Here is a 14561-nt window from a genome sequence, read left to right on the forward strand (position 1 = left end):
AACTGGGCCTCTTCATATGCGCAGCACGGTGGCTTAGTGGTTAGCATTACAGCCTTGCAGTGCTGGGGACCTGGGTTCTTGTCCCTGGTCAACATCTTCAAAGAGTTTGTATGTTCTCTCTGTGTTTGCATGGGGGTCCACCAGTTTCCTCCCACATTCCAAAAAACATACTGGTAGGTTGATTAAATTGTGAGCCCCATTGGGGACAGGGACCTAGACTGGGCGGAAAACTATGACTTGGCTGTTTTAAAAGTGGCATTGAGAAATTATTTCCTCAGGACGTTCCCAAGAATGTTCTATGAGTTCTCAACTGCAAGCGTAATATTCTTTGCTGTTACCTGCTTGCAGGGTACTATCAATAAAACAGATGAGAGTAAAATATCAAGAATTATTAGAAGGGCCCAAGGCACTGTTGGCCCACCACCTGGTAGTTTTGGAGAAGTTTAGCACAATAGATGCATGGGTATCCAACAGATGTGTAGCAGGGTGGTATGGGCAACTCTGCAAATATACCCCCAGCTCTACAAATATCAATAACCAAGGTTTGAACAAAAAAAATCTAATGAATGCATTTTGTAGATTAATTACAAATTTTTATTAAATTTCAAAAGACATAATTACAACATAGCCATCAGTAAAAAAAAGGCAAAAAGGTAAAAAAAATGTGTGTCTCAGTACATGTTATCAGTTATTCTATCCTTACAGTATTGAATACAATATTATTGTGATAGGTAAAACCTATATCACTGAAGAAATAACCGGATAAAATAATAATCAGATATTAGGCATAGGGATAGTGGAAAAGGCAGCTGCTTAGTATGGTATAACCAGTGTATTTCTTAGCTCATCCCTATGCCCAATATCTGGTTAATGATAGATGTATGCACAAATTCCCCACTATCACAACTAACAAATCGTGCCCCTTGTACCAAATCATAGCAAATCAACTGAGTACAATTAGCAATCATTACTGCCAAATAAAGTGCCATACTGCGAGGTTCCAAAACTCCTTTATCCTGAAAGTGATTGAAATGTTCAACAAACCAATCAGTACCCACAGGACAACCCACCACATGACACCCCCTCCCACCTTTGCAAACTGTCAAAATCCACACTTGCAACCTAGTTATTAATTGCTATGGCACTCCGTTTGATGGGTGTTTATCTTTTTGAATTTTGTTGTCACTACTGGTGGTTCAGAATATATTATTTTTCTATGTGATTATGCATTTTATGTCTTATAATGTGTTGCATGTGTTTATGTGTCCTTCTTGGCTTAGACAGTGGGGCACATTTACTAAGGGTCCGAGGACCGCGATTCTGACGGTTTTCCGAATGTTTCCATTTTGCACTGAATTGCCCCAGATTTTTCGCACACACATTTAGATTGTGCCGCATCAGAGCCGTCGTTCATGCGACACAAATCGGGAGGTGACAACCCGACTGATTCGGACAAACCGCAGTATTTAAAAATCAAATTGTTTCGCAAGATCAGGAGTTACATGCACCGGGATGAAGATGGTGAACTCTGGCGGATCTGAGCGGGGAAGCGACACATGCAGGATATCGGGCGCATGATCTTAGTGAATTGCGGCAGCTCTGAACCAAGGTCGGACAACTCAGTGCGGGGATCACAATGGGACGGGTAAGTAAATATGCCTTAGTGTACAAAACTGTTTCCCAAAAGGGATCAATAAAGTTATATTTTATTGTATTTATTTATTTTCGGCATCACACAACAATTTCCACACTGAAAATAAAATCCTCTCCTAGTTTTGACTTGGCATTCTGTTGTTCTCCTTTTCTTCATTTTTATTAAGTAAAGAATTTTCTTTGGCAGTTTTGATTTTATCTTTGTAAGTGCAATTTAATTAAATGTAATAGATAGCCCACAGCTTAATTTAATTCCAGTGATATTTTTATCAACTATGTATTAATTAAATATCTTAAAGATTCTCGAGTACAAATACATACCGGTAGGTAATTCCATTAGATACGTTTTCTCATGAGCAGAACTTTCTTTATTACATTGCTCTCCTTGCTACAGCTTCCACATGTACTCAAATATTGCCTTGGACTTATCATTTTAATTATTGACTTGCATACAACTTAAAAAACACATACCAGAAAAGCTTAAGAGGGTTCACATTAGCATGAAGTTGTTAATGTAACAGACGGTCTGTGGTCACATTAACAAATTAACACAGAGCTGTAAGTTACGGATAATGTCACTTCTGTATAATTTCCTCATTTGATGTCAGAATTAGCCAATTGTTGGAGTAATTTGGAAGATTAAAGGAGTGTTACGGGGAATGGCATAACCACGTTTCCCATCATAGGAGACAATGTAATTTACATTGATTGTCTAGGATATTGAACAACAGGTAAAGCAGAAGTCAATCGATGGGACTTGCATTTTAAGAATGTCCATTTGTCCGTTGTAAACTGGAAATACAATAGTTAAATGTAGCCGGCGCTTTCCCAGTAATAGCAGCTGAATAAACATGACACATTGCATTTCACAGTTCTGATATTATTTGCTGAGATAAATAATACATCATTGCAAATGCAATCATTCAAACATCCATTTCTTAAACTAAATTATGGAATATTTTCTGCAGCTGCTTCAGTAACATATTAAATAACAGGTGACATCCCCTGAACTCTGCTAAAGTGATGCAGAATAAGACTATGGAAATCAAGGCATAGTTCAAATGATGAAATACTATTAATGAACAAATATATATATATATACATTCTATCAGCCAAGATGGAAAGATACTCTGTATACATGTAGCAAGTTCAGGTTTACCTAGCACAGCCAGCAGGTTGTTGTGGGTGCAGTGTGGCAGCCGTAGGTCTTTATTTATAGCTCATACTGTTTTTGGTGCTGACAGCAAATACATCCTAATGAAACAATAGAAGTAATTTATCAATGCAATTACATTTGCTTCTGTAACTACCTCCAAGTTTGTGGACACAAAGAGATCATACAGAAAATTGTCTGTGTTACCTTATGTTCAATAAGGTGACTTAATATTAATTGCTCAATCATTATCTATATCTAACTGCAGATAAAATTCTAGTGGAGAAAATGCTTGCAGGGCCAAAGCAGCACTTATATTACTTCACAATACCTCTTACCTATAAGGTGCAGAACTGCTGTCTTGCTACTATTTTAGAAAAAAAACAGATTTCATTCACTTTTAAACAAATTTTCACTCAATATTCATATATTATTTCATCTCCAAAGTCAGTATATATATATATATATATATATATATATATATATATATATATTAATTAATCACATCAGATAGCTATAATGACCTAAATAGTGGGGGAAATAAGTATTTTATTCCATGCTGATTTTGTAAGAAAGAGGTCTGTAATTTGTATTGTAGGTAAACGATGCATACATGGACGATGACGGCGTCAACGGTGAGGTAGGTTTTATTATGTTGTAATAGATTTTTCTAAAAAAACTACCCACTGTCAATAAGTAGGTGGCATCAGACTAAAGAGGGGAAATCAGATGACCAGTGTTTCTATGGGAACTGTGACTCTTTTGGCACATTTATTGCAGAACTGCTCTGCAAGTGTTTTTTTTTCCATGGTCATTTTAAGGGGTGTACCAAGCCTGTCTGCTGCCTGAGGCGAGCCATAGAAAGACGCCCCCCCCCCCCCATATATGTAATATATCAGGGAGTGTCAGGACCAGATCCAACATATTGGTTTGGTGTGAAAACCGAGAGCGGAGTGGGGTTTGGGCCCTCCGGGCGGAGATTGGTACCTGCCGGTGGGAGCTCGAATTTGATGCTGGGTGCGGAGGGGGAATTAGAGCGGAGGTGAGCTGGGGGCGGGCTCAGAGCCAGCCAGAGGGCAAGCGGGAGCATGGTGTTTCTCCACTCGCCTCATGGCAGGTGCGCCCGTCGTCATTCTGTAGTTTGCTAATTCCAGATACAAAATCAGTAAATTGGACACAGTATAATTTGAGCGTGTCCCCCCACTCACTTTGGATGCCCCCTAACTGTTGTACTAAATTTTAAGAAACCCAATTAAGAAACAGTCAACAGACACTGTAGGTTTGTCAAGAAATTACATATAAACAGACATCAGCATATACTGTATAAGTAGGACATAATGTGAAAACATGTCATAACGTAACAATGCATCAAGGCATAATAGAAATACACTTCAAATGTCACATGGGATAATAAGAGAGAAATAGGCTTAGGTTTTCATAATATAATAGAATGAAGATATGAATATTATAGGCAATACTGAACAACAATAGGACAATAAATAGATTCATCCTTAATATAACTAAAGCACTGTAGATAAATCAGTGTAGATATCAGCTAGGTGATGTGTGTAAACATGGAGTAACACTTAACAAAACCAGGGTTAAACCAGGGAATTTTAAGAACCAACAAAGTAATGCATGAATATTTAAACTTAATGGGGGAAAATATCGAATTAGTAGGATTGTATGGAGAGGCTACACTAGATCAGAAGGTAGATAAATGGATATGTCAGAATGTCCAAATAATGGTGCGGTGCCACCATTTCGTTCCACAGGCGCGACTTGTCCGCAATGGCATCCAAGGTCGAGGTACAGAATCAGCAGGCAATCTTGTGGTCAGGGGCAGGCAGATGGTCAAGGCAGGTGGCAATGAATCAGGTTCTGAGATGGAACAGGAGGCAGAGGAGCAAGAACAGGTATGGGTTCACAACAGGAGCTCAACACACAGCTTTCTCAATGGCATATAGTGCAAAGAAAAGACGGCGTTTATGGGAACCCAGGAAGTGGCCAGCGCCAGTCAGCTGCATGCTGGCCCTAGTGCCGACGCGGGCGCGCCCTAGGTAGCTGGGGCACGTGTGTTGGGCAGCGCCGACAGAAGCAGGAACGTGGAGAGGTAAGTGAACCTGGACGCTGCCACGGAGAGGGGCATGGGTGCGCCTGCGATCTGAGATGTGAATGGCAAGGGCACCCGTGACAGTACCCCCCCCCCCCCTTTGGCCTGCCTCTCTTCTTTGTATGGAGAAACCTTTGCAGGAGGCTATGGTCCAGAATATTATCCCCAGGATCTCTCCTCAGCCCCAAACCCCTTCCAGTCAACAAGGAAGAACCGCTTACCTCTCATGGTCTTCATGTCTAGTACCTCTTTAATCTCATAGACGTCAGTGGAGTCAGCCTCTGGAGCAGGAGGTTGCTGAGAGAAGCGGTTCAAGATGACATGTTTCAGGAGGGAGACATGGAAGGAGTTTGGGATGTGCATAGTTGGAGGAAGGCAGAGCTTTTACGCCACAGAATTTATACATTTTATCACCTCAAAAGAAAGCATGCTTGTAGCTGGGAATCTTCAGACGGACATATCTGGAAGATAACCACACCTTTTCAACTTTAGAGAAGACAGGAGGAGTCATACGTTTCTTATCAGCCTGGGTCTTGGTGCAGGCAGTGTCCTGGAGGAGAGATTGACGAGTCTGTTCCCAAATTGATTTGAGGTCCTGCACCAGTTCCTCTACCACAGGGACATCTGATGGAACTGACAGAGGAAGAGGAGGGCGAAGGATTTGTCCGTAGACTTCCAAAAAACGAGCTGCCCCATAGGAGAACTCAGTCCATGGTAGGACCAGTCATCTTGAAGGGCAGAGACGAAATGGTGGAGATAATAGTCCAAAGTCTGATTCACCCTTGTCACTTGACCATTCGACTGTGCGTGGTAAACAGAAGAAAAGTCCATATTCACTTGCAGCTGGTTACACAAGGATCACCAGAACTTGGACACAAACTGGACCCCTTGAACAAACACGATGTGGAAGTTTATGTAGCCAGAAGATGTGTTGAAAGAACAAATTGGCAAGACATGGAGCAGATGAAAGACCTGGGAGAGAAACAAGATGGGACATCTTGGAAAACCAGTCAGTCACCACCCAGACGACGGTATTGCCAGAGGAAGGTGGAAGGTCCGTGACAAAGTCCATAGCCACGTGCGACCACGGGCGACTGGGTATCGGAAGCAATAGGCCAGCTGGTTTAAGGTGAGAAGGCTTGTTACTGGCACAGGAAGTGCAGGACCCCACAAAATCCCAAACATCTTTGACCAGGTCAGGCCACCAGTAGTAGCAGGAAATAAGGGCCATGGAGCATTGCACCCCAGGGTGCTCAGCCAGATGCGAAAAATGTCCCCAAGACAAAATCCTCTTCCGCAGTGCACGTCGGGCATACGTCTTGCCGGGGGGAAGCTGCCAAAGATCCACCGAATCTGCAACAACCAGTTGTTCAGGAGAGATGATATGCTGAGGGACCGGCTCTTCTCCAATGACATCAGAGTCACAGGAAAGGGCATCTGCCTTGATATTCTTCTCCGCAGGATGGAAGCAGATCAACAGGTTCAAATGTGAAAAGAAAAGCGACCAACGGCTTGCCCGGGATTAAGACGCTGGGCTGTCTGGAGATACAGGAGATTTTTCTGATCTGTATATACACAGACCGGATGGTGAGCTCCTTCCAGTAGATATTGCCATTCTTCCAGGGCATGTTTGATAGCCAATAGTTCTCTATCTCCTATGGATTAATTCCTCTCTGAGGAGGAAAAAGTCCTAGAGAAAAATCCGCAAGTGAGACTTCGGCCTTCAGGTCTTTTCTTGGTGAGCATGTTATGAAACATCGGAAGAACACAAACAAGAAAACAGGAGAAATAAAATAACATGCATGTAATCTATCATATAGCATGGATAGCAAATGAAAAACCCCATCAATTATGCTTGTTATACAAAGAGTCTCATCGAGTGTCTGTACAAAGGGCTTATACGGATAGCTGAGGCAAACATGTAACCAACTCTAAACAAGTAGGACCAAACATAGGGGAAGACCAACAAAAGACACTCAGACTTAGAGTAGCCTACAAACACTAGGGGAAAGACACAAGAGGTAATGGTTGGTGTGGGAGGATGAACCGCTTCGTGAAATACATTGATATCCAGGGCAGCGTGTGTAAAATCCACATAATCATGCATGGAACGAATACTTGGAAAGCATGACCCAGAAGCAAGATCACGCATGCCCGAACCGGTGTGACACAGTACCCATAACACGAGAGCTGAGAGACAGCACTGGATAATAGATAAGGGGCTGGTAAGTGCAAGAATGGATTAGATGAAGGCAATATGTGAAAGAATTATGTGAAAATATAAAAAGTTGGCTATTACTATGGGCATGTATGCTGTCATGAACCCCCACACTGGAGTCTAATTACAGGGGGCATATACTGTTGGGAACCTCACTAATTAGCCATTAAGCTCCTCCCACTTATGCAAAATAGTGTCCTTACAACACTACACACTAGAGGCGCACAATCCCACTATGTACCCATTCTGTGCCCATGGAATGAAACACCACACACAGAGCCCAAGTGGTGCATAACCACACTATGTACCCCCTACCACTTACGTGCCTATGGAACGTTACGGCCCAAAGCCATTAAACTCCCCAATGCAGTCACACACTTATTCCACACACTTCGCTGCCCACACTCTAAATTACGGCACACAGACACTCACAAGGTTACACATTTTAGTGGTAATTTACCTCTCCAGAGTTATGGGAACAATTAGAACACTTATTAAATGATAATTTAGTATGCAAAAAAGGCCCAATGCTTAAAGGTTACAAAAATGGTGAAATAAACAGAAACACATAAAAGCAAGCCAATTGTATGTATGAACACTCACCAACGAATCCGCTCAGCTCCAGGTGCACAATCCTCCAGGAATGCCTTTCTTTTCCCAATTAACACAAACTATAGAGACAGATGAGGTCAGCACTCACTTTATTGGTCCATGGTAAGAACAGCAATTACGAACTTGTACACAGCATTGCCACTTTATTCATGTGTACAAGTTTGTAATTGCTATTCTTACTATGGACCAATAAATGATTCATGATTATTCATGAACAAGGGAGTGTCGAAATCATCTATCTCTAAAGTTTATACATAAAAGAAAACAGTACAATAAAAAGGGATAAAATAAACAAAACCTCTCATGAATTGGATTGGCATAGAGATCCTTGGAGGAGAACTGATGAAAAACCCTGGTACAGTTTACAAAACTTAGTTGCATCTCATTAAACTGACCCTGATTGAATGCTTGCATGGTGTTTTCGATTAAACCTCCTAATCCGCTTTGTCATGTGAGAGGGGCGTGGCTACACCTGACTAAAGGTGGAAAGTTGGGGACATATTTATTAATTATGTCTTCTTCCACGGGTCTCCTAAGGAGGAGATCTGCCCAACACATTTTCCTGCATGAATTAACAAATCCTACAACATCAAACACCATTATGAAATGTTGACCTAATGGTCTAATAGCCATTTCCTTGGCTCCCCAACTCTATAATCCTTGGTGCTCTACAGTACAGGACTATCAGAGGATGCTGATCACAGATTTGTTGCCCAGAAATTTAAATACTTGATTTATGACCAGGTTTTCTTTTAAGTATTATTGGCATAGTCTTAAGCAGCCATTATAAGGCAAATGGAAAACACCTATGCAAGATAGAGTCATAAAGTCTGTGTCAACTAACATTTCTATTCATAGGACAGAGGAAAGTCTGTATCAATTACCATTTTCTATTGATGAGACAGGGGACACAGAGAGGGTGGGCCAGTTTGTCTACGGACCAGGTGGTAATTATGTTATCTTATATGGCAGAGGTGATTTCCTCCAAGATAAACGGAACCCATAATTAATTACATGGATCATATAAGTCCAAATAGAAAACAGGAGGACAAAAATTAAATGAGAAATGAATTGGATTTCTCCAGGGATCGTACTCATCGAGACCAAATAGTTTACTTCTCACACTAAAATCCCTTTCACAGGAACATTTTTCTTGAGTTTGTAATGCACTAGCATTTGACACTGCCCTAAAATATTCAATGGTTTTCTTCAGATATGCATTTCTTAAATGCATGCTTGCTAGCTTTTTTAGATGCACACGGAAATCCCAACATGTTCTACTTTTTCAATAGGAGCATAAAAATGCCTTATTAAAGTCTATGGAGACCCATCAAAAATGCATTTTGCTCCGACACAATGCAACTGAAATACATTTTTCACTGATCCATTTCTACAGAAAACATTGATCACAGTCAGCAGTTTTTGTGACATGCTTTAAAAACAGAGAAAAAAAACTGATAAATATTTTGTGTGGAAACTGACAATCTGGCATTGAAGTTGTCAGGCTTGCAGGTGACTGTCAGGCTTGCAGGTGTGGATCCTCTGGACCACTGCAGACGATAACACAAGCCACTACCTGGGACCGGAGTCTAAGTGGTAAAGTGGTACCCGGTTTTCACCAGAGCCCGCCGCAAGGCAGGTTAGACAAGCTGCGGCGTGGTACCACCAGGTCGTTCCTCAGGCGTGACTTGTCTACAGTGGCGGCCAAGGTCGTAGTACAGAGACGGCAGACAATCTCGTGGTCAAAGTCCAGGCACAAGGTCAGGGCAGGCGGCAGAGATGCAACGTCAGAGTCCGGTCCGGGGTCAGCAACAGGAGGTCAAAGCAGAGGGGTACGGGAACACAGCACACAGGACAGCAGCGTGGAGGAGCTCAGGTAACACAGGAACACGGAGGAGCTCAGGTAACACAGGAACACGGAGGGACTCAGGGACCCAAGAGACACAGGAACGAAGGAGACACAGGAATCGCAGGCAAATCACAGAATAGCTTTCTCTCAGGCTGTGAGGCACAAAGATCCGCCAAGAGTGTAAGGAAGGTGCAGGGTTCTTAAAGGGGAAGTGATCAGCCAGTGCACCAATTAGCGGTACACAGGCCCTTTAAATTTCCTGAAGGGGACGCGCGCGGACGGAGCTCGGCAGCGATTCTGGAACAGGGAGAGGTGAGCTGCGCCAGCACCGCACCTGCAAGCCCCGGGGAGCACCCGTGACAGAAGTCTGATCAAACTCTATTAGACTCTCGACCTCCAACAATTTGAAAGCATCCTTAGCTACATATGGTAATATAATACTGGTTAACAGAGATTAACAACATTTATTTTGTATCTAATTGAGCATATTTGATCCCTATATAGATTAATGTATGGTAACCAGGGGTAGCAGATAGGCTGTTTTAGTAAAAAGCAAATTTTTTTTAAAGCTTTTGAAAGCTCCACCAATAATTACTTCTTGCTCTTTTTCTTCCCTTCAGGTCTTAGGACCTCCATCTGCACACAATATTCCTGAGCTATGCAAGATCTAGAAGACACCCTATGTCAGTGGTAGCGAACCTATGGCACGGGTGCCAGAGGTGGCACTCAGAGCCCTCTATATGGGCACCCTTTCCATCACCCCGGGGTAGAGCTTGCCAAACAGGACTCGAGGCCTCTTGCAGTCCCAGACAGCCCAGGACCCCAGAAGGAAGCTACAATGAGAATCCAAACTTCTTCTCCTTCTTTCTACTCTATTGGTGTCCTCAGGTGCCTATACAATTTAAGAGCAGGTAGTAATAAGTTACTGCTTAAATTGTCGCATTGGCACTTTGCAAAAAATACATGGGTTTTGGTTGTAGTTTGGGGACTCGGTGTCAAAAAGGTTTGCCTTCACTGCCCTATGTCATTCATAATGTAGGTTGGGTGCAATGTACATATTTATTTTTTGGAGGATCTTTATGTATTTAATCTTAGGGGGCTGTATATGCTTATATTCAAGAGGCTATGTATAATATTTTTTTTCCAGAGGGCCCTTCATGACAATGGTTTAACAAGCATTTAAGATATATTTCTACTAGGGTAATTTAAACTATTTTATTGAATATAATTATAGCAAACTGTAACTTCTATGAACTGCCTCATATGGTCTCCTCTAATTAATGAGCCAGCATTATACATGTTTACTGGCTAGAAATAACAGTGTGTGCAAATGTGCCATCAGGAGTCTGCCCTTACTTCTTGTAAATACATTAATATAATACTTCAAGCTCATTTTGAAATATCACGTTTTCTTACATCCAAAGTACCCGCCATTTATAAACTGACTCCAGCAGGCTTCTATTATGGTAATATTTGTGTTGGTGCAGCTACCATTTTGCCTATTTTAAACATGCAAAATAAAAAGAAAAGTAGTGAAGATCATAGTGATGAGAAAGAGCCAGAGTACAGTACAATGCATGTAAAGAAGGTTCATGTTTATTCAATTTTCATTTCTGAACAGTTCAGCCGTGTCTCTCTATCCTTAGCCACCTACAGTAGTAGTCTGCAGAGAACTGAAACTGACAGGGGGTGTGAAATAAAAATGAAGGACCCTTGGCAATTTTACAGGTCGCAACCCCTAAAATGCACAGAAGTACTAATAGCAGGAGTCCTAACAATAACATAGAAAGATTAAAAACAAGGTCAAAGAAAAATGTGGTTATGCATACAGGAGTGGAAAAATTGTTATTCTGAAACAACAAGCCACAGTCTAAAAATGTAGTAGATGAAGAGATGTAGATTTTAAAAGATTGGAACTTGGAAGTTGATTGCCACATGCTTAGAGATGTAGAGAATCTGACAAGAAAACAACCTCTTCCACCTCTTATGTGGTTCAGTGAAATGAGCATAGATGTGTTTCTTGTTCTCTACAGATAGAGTTCAGTCAGTATCCTCATGTGGTTGCCTATGAAGCTTTTTTAAGTATAAATGTTATTTTGAATTTTAATATATTGCAAGAGGACAATTTAAAAAACTCTTGCAATATATTTTATTTTGTTTCCTTTTAAATAAAATGTGAAGCTCCTCCTTATCATAGCTCCAACGCTCCAGCATTGTAAAGGAGGGAAGATATTTGTTTTACATAGGGTTTTCGAATATGCAGGCTGTATACACTACCATTGATTGCAGAGACTGATCAGCTTTCTTCTCCTTGATGGCCTAGTCTATCTTCCAGACTCTCACTAACCCCAGCTCTCATCATCATCATCATCTCTTCATCATCACAATGGCTGTCAGAGAGGGAAAGCTATTTTGCGAGTACCACTAACAGCTGGAAATAGGGGTAGATCAATAAATCATTCCATTCACATGTTAATGGTCTGATACAGTTCCTGAAGTCAGGTTTACCATAGTTGGGTTACAGGAGTTTTCCTCTGCAGTTCATAGTAACATATTCTGCCCGCAGAGCACTAATTTCAATTGTTGCTAAGGAGACACTTTGGGGACTGTTTTAAAAAAAAGAAGAAAGTGTATATAAAATAAATACATTACCTAAATTATTCCAATATAAGTCTTATTACCCCATTCCTACTTTATATATACATACAGGCAGTCCCCGGGTTACGTGCAACATATATATACACAATTTTTTGATATTGGATTCATTAAAAAGCACTAAGTTATAGTTACCTGGACACATTTTTTTTATTTATTTTAGTCCACATAAAAGATAATGGCCCAGATATTTTATTGTGCATAGTCTAAATTGTGAACAAGCAATAGTCCGGGCGGCACTGCGACCAATAATACCTTTTACCCACCAGGGCTGAAGTAAATGGTTAAAATGTAACCTTTCCGTTTTTTTTTTTTAGATTAAGAACAAATTATATTGTGAAATATTTAAGAACACAAGCAGACCACACTGGATATGCTAGTATGTAGGCACAAGTCAGTCGTAAACCCTTCATGACGCCAGTGTAGGCAAAACATGTTTGGTGGGCTTAACTGAGCAGCATTATTAATCTAAGCCTGCAGCAGACAGTACTTAGGTGTATGCTCTATGTAAGTAGGTGCAAGCTAGCCCCAGAGTGTCTAATTCATATAGTGGTAACAGGATAGTTCTATCAACAACCTTCACAACATTGTGAATGTGTTTAGCATAGTGTCTAAAAATAGGGGGGAAGTGATCAAACCCCTCTGAACAATGATACATCGTTGTGTAGACAATAGAACTCCCTAGTCCAGTGATGGCTAACCTATGGCACTGGTGCCACAGGTGGCACTCAGAGCCCTTTCTGTGGGCACTCAGGCCATCACCAGAGAAGACTCCAGGTATCTTCCTGCAGTCCCAGACAGCCCAGGACTTGCTGTGCACAGAGGTATTTTAAAGTGACAGCTCTACCAGGGACTATTTTCTGCTTTATTGGTGTCCTCAGGGTGCTGGTATCAATGAAAGCTGTGACAGAGCGGGAGTATAAATCACAAATTAAATTTCTGTATTGGCACTTAGAGATAAATAAGCGGGTCTTTGTTGTAGTTTGGGCACTCGGCCTCTAAAAGGTTTGCCATCACTGCCCTAGTCCCTAGCTACCAGCATATCCAGTTCTGTCTGTTTATGTAAATTTGTAAATTTCACAATACTATTTGTTCATAATGTAAACACAATGAAGGTTACATTTTAACCATTTACTTCAGCCCTGGTGGATAAAGGGTATTATTGGTCGCATTTCTGGACGACTATTGGTTGTTCATATATTGTATCAATTCCCTACCCACTATATGCCATACAATAAAAAGGGTCAAGTTATTTATTCTCCCCTTCCTTTTGGAATGGGGATTTTGTTGTGATATTATTTTGTCTTTTGCACCAAAAAAAAGGGTGTTTGGAGCTGGCACATGTATTTATTTATTGTTGGTGCCATAATTGAGTAGCGCTTGCACTCTGTCTGATATGGATTTTCATGTATTGAATGGTCAGTTGTCACAACGCATTGGGGGATACTTGGGTGGGGAGCAATGGGTTTATTGTGACCAATCAAGCACTATTTTTGTGTGCTTTTAATTATTTTTAGAGATGTGCTTTCATAAAATTTAGGTTTATTACATAATTCATCAGCTTTGTTATGACTTTTATGGGTCATCTTTGCACACCAATCTTTTTGTGGATGTTTATATGTAGTATGTAGGATTATCTGGCACAAACTGCACGTTAACGAGGAAAACTACACTAAGGCAGTTTGCACCAGTTTTCATATATCTGGGCCAATATGTCTACATTAAATTTTTTTAGTAGCATGTGAAGACACACACCCTGAGTTTATGTTGTATGCGTGGATCTTCATGCCAAGTACATTGATTCAAACTTTATTTATAAGAGGGCATGTAAATACAATGGCTTCTCTATAAAATGCCATACCATTTTGTACATTGAATACAATGAAATATTCAGAATAATAGTTGTTTTGAAATATTGTCAGTAAAGGCTTTACTGCGCTTGCTGAAGGTCATAAATACTCAGCTGAAGCCAAGGCTGAACTGTGAGCACCAGTCGTTCGCTTTTTATTTTTCTGAATGCTATTGTTCAGATTTTATCTGCTTGAACAATAAAACAGGATGGGACTGTATATTTTTCTATTTTTTAAATCACAGCACTGTTTCTACTGTGTATGGCAACATGCTATATATACAGTCATGAGAGAGTATATAAACCTTTTTATCTGTATTTCCACATTTATAAAAGGGATGTAGTATGAGTATTTATGTGAAAAAATTGAAATATAACATTGATTTCTTTTCCCACATTGCTCTCTTATATAGTATCTGTTTTTTTTCAGAATACTCACTGAAGGAAATTTAACAACCA

The sequence above is a fragment of the Engystomops pustulosus genome, chromosome 3 (genome assembly GCF_040894005.1).
Source record: "Engystomops pustulosus chromosome 3, aEngPut4.maternal, whole genome shotgun sequence".
NCBI classification, from domain to species: domain Eukaryota; kingdom Metazoa; phylum Chordata; class Amphibia; order Anura; family Leptodactylidae; genus Engystomops; species Engystomops pustulosus.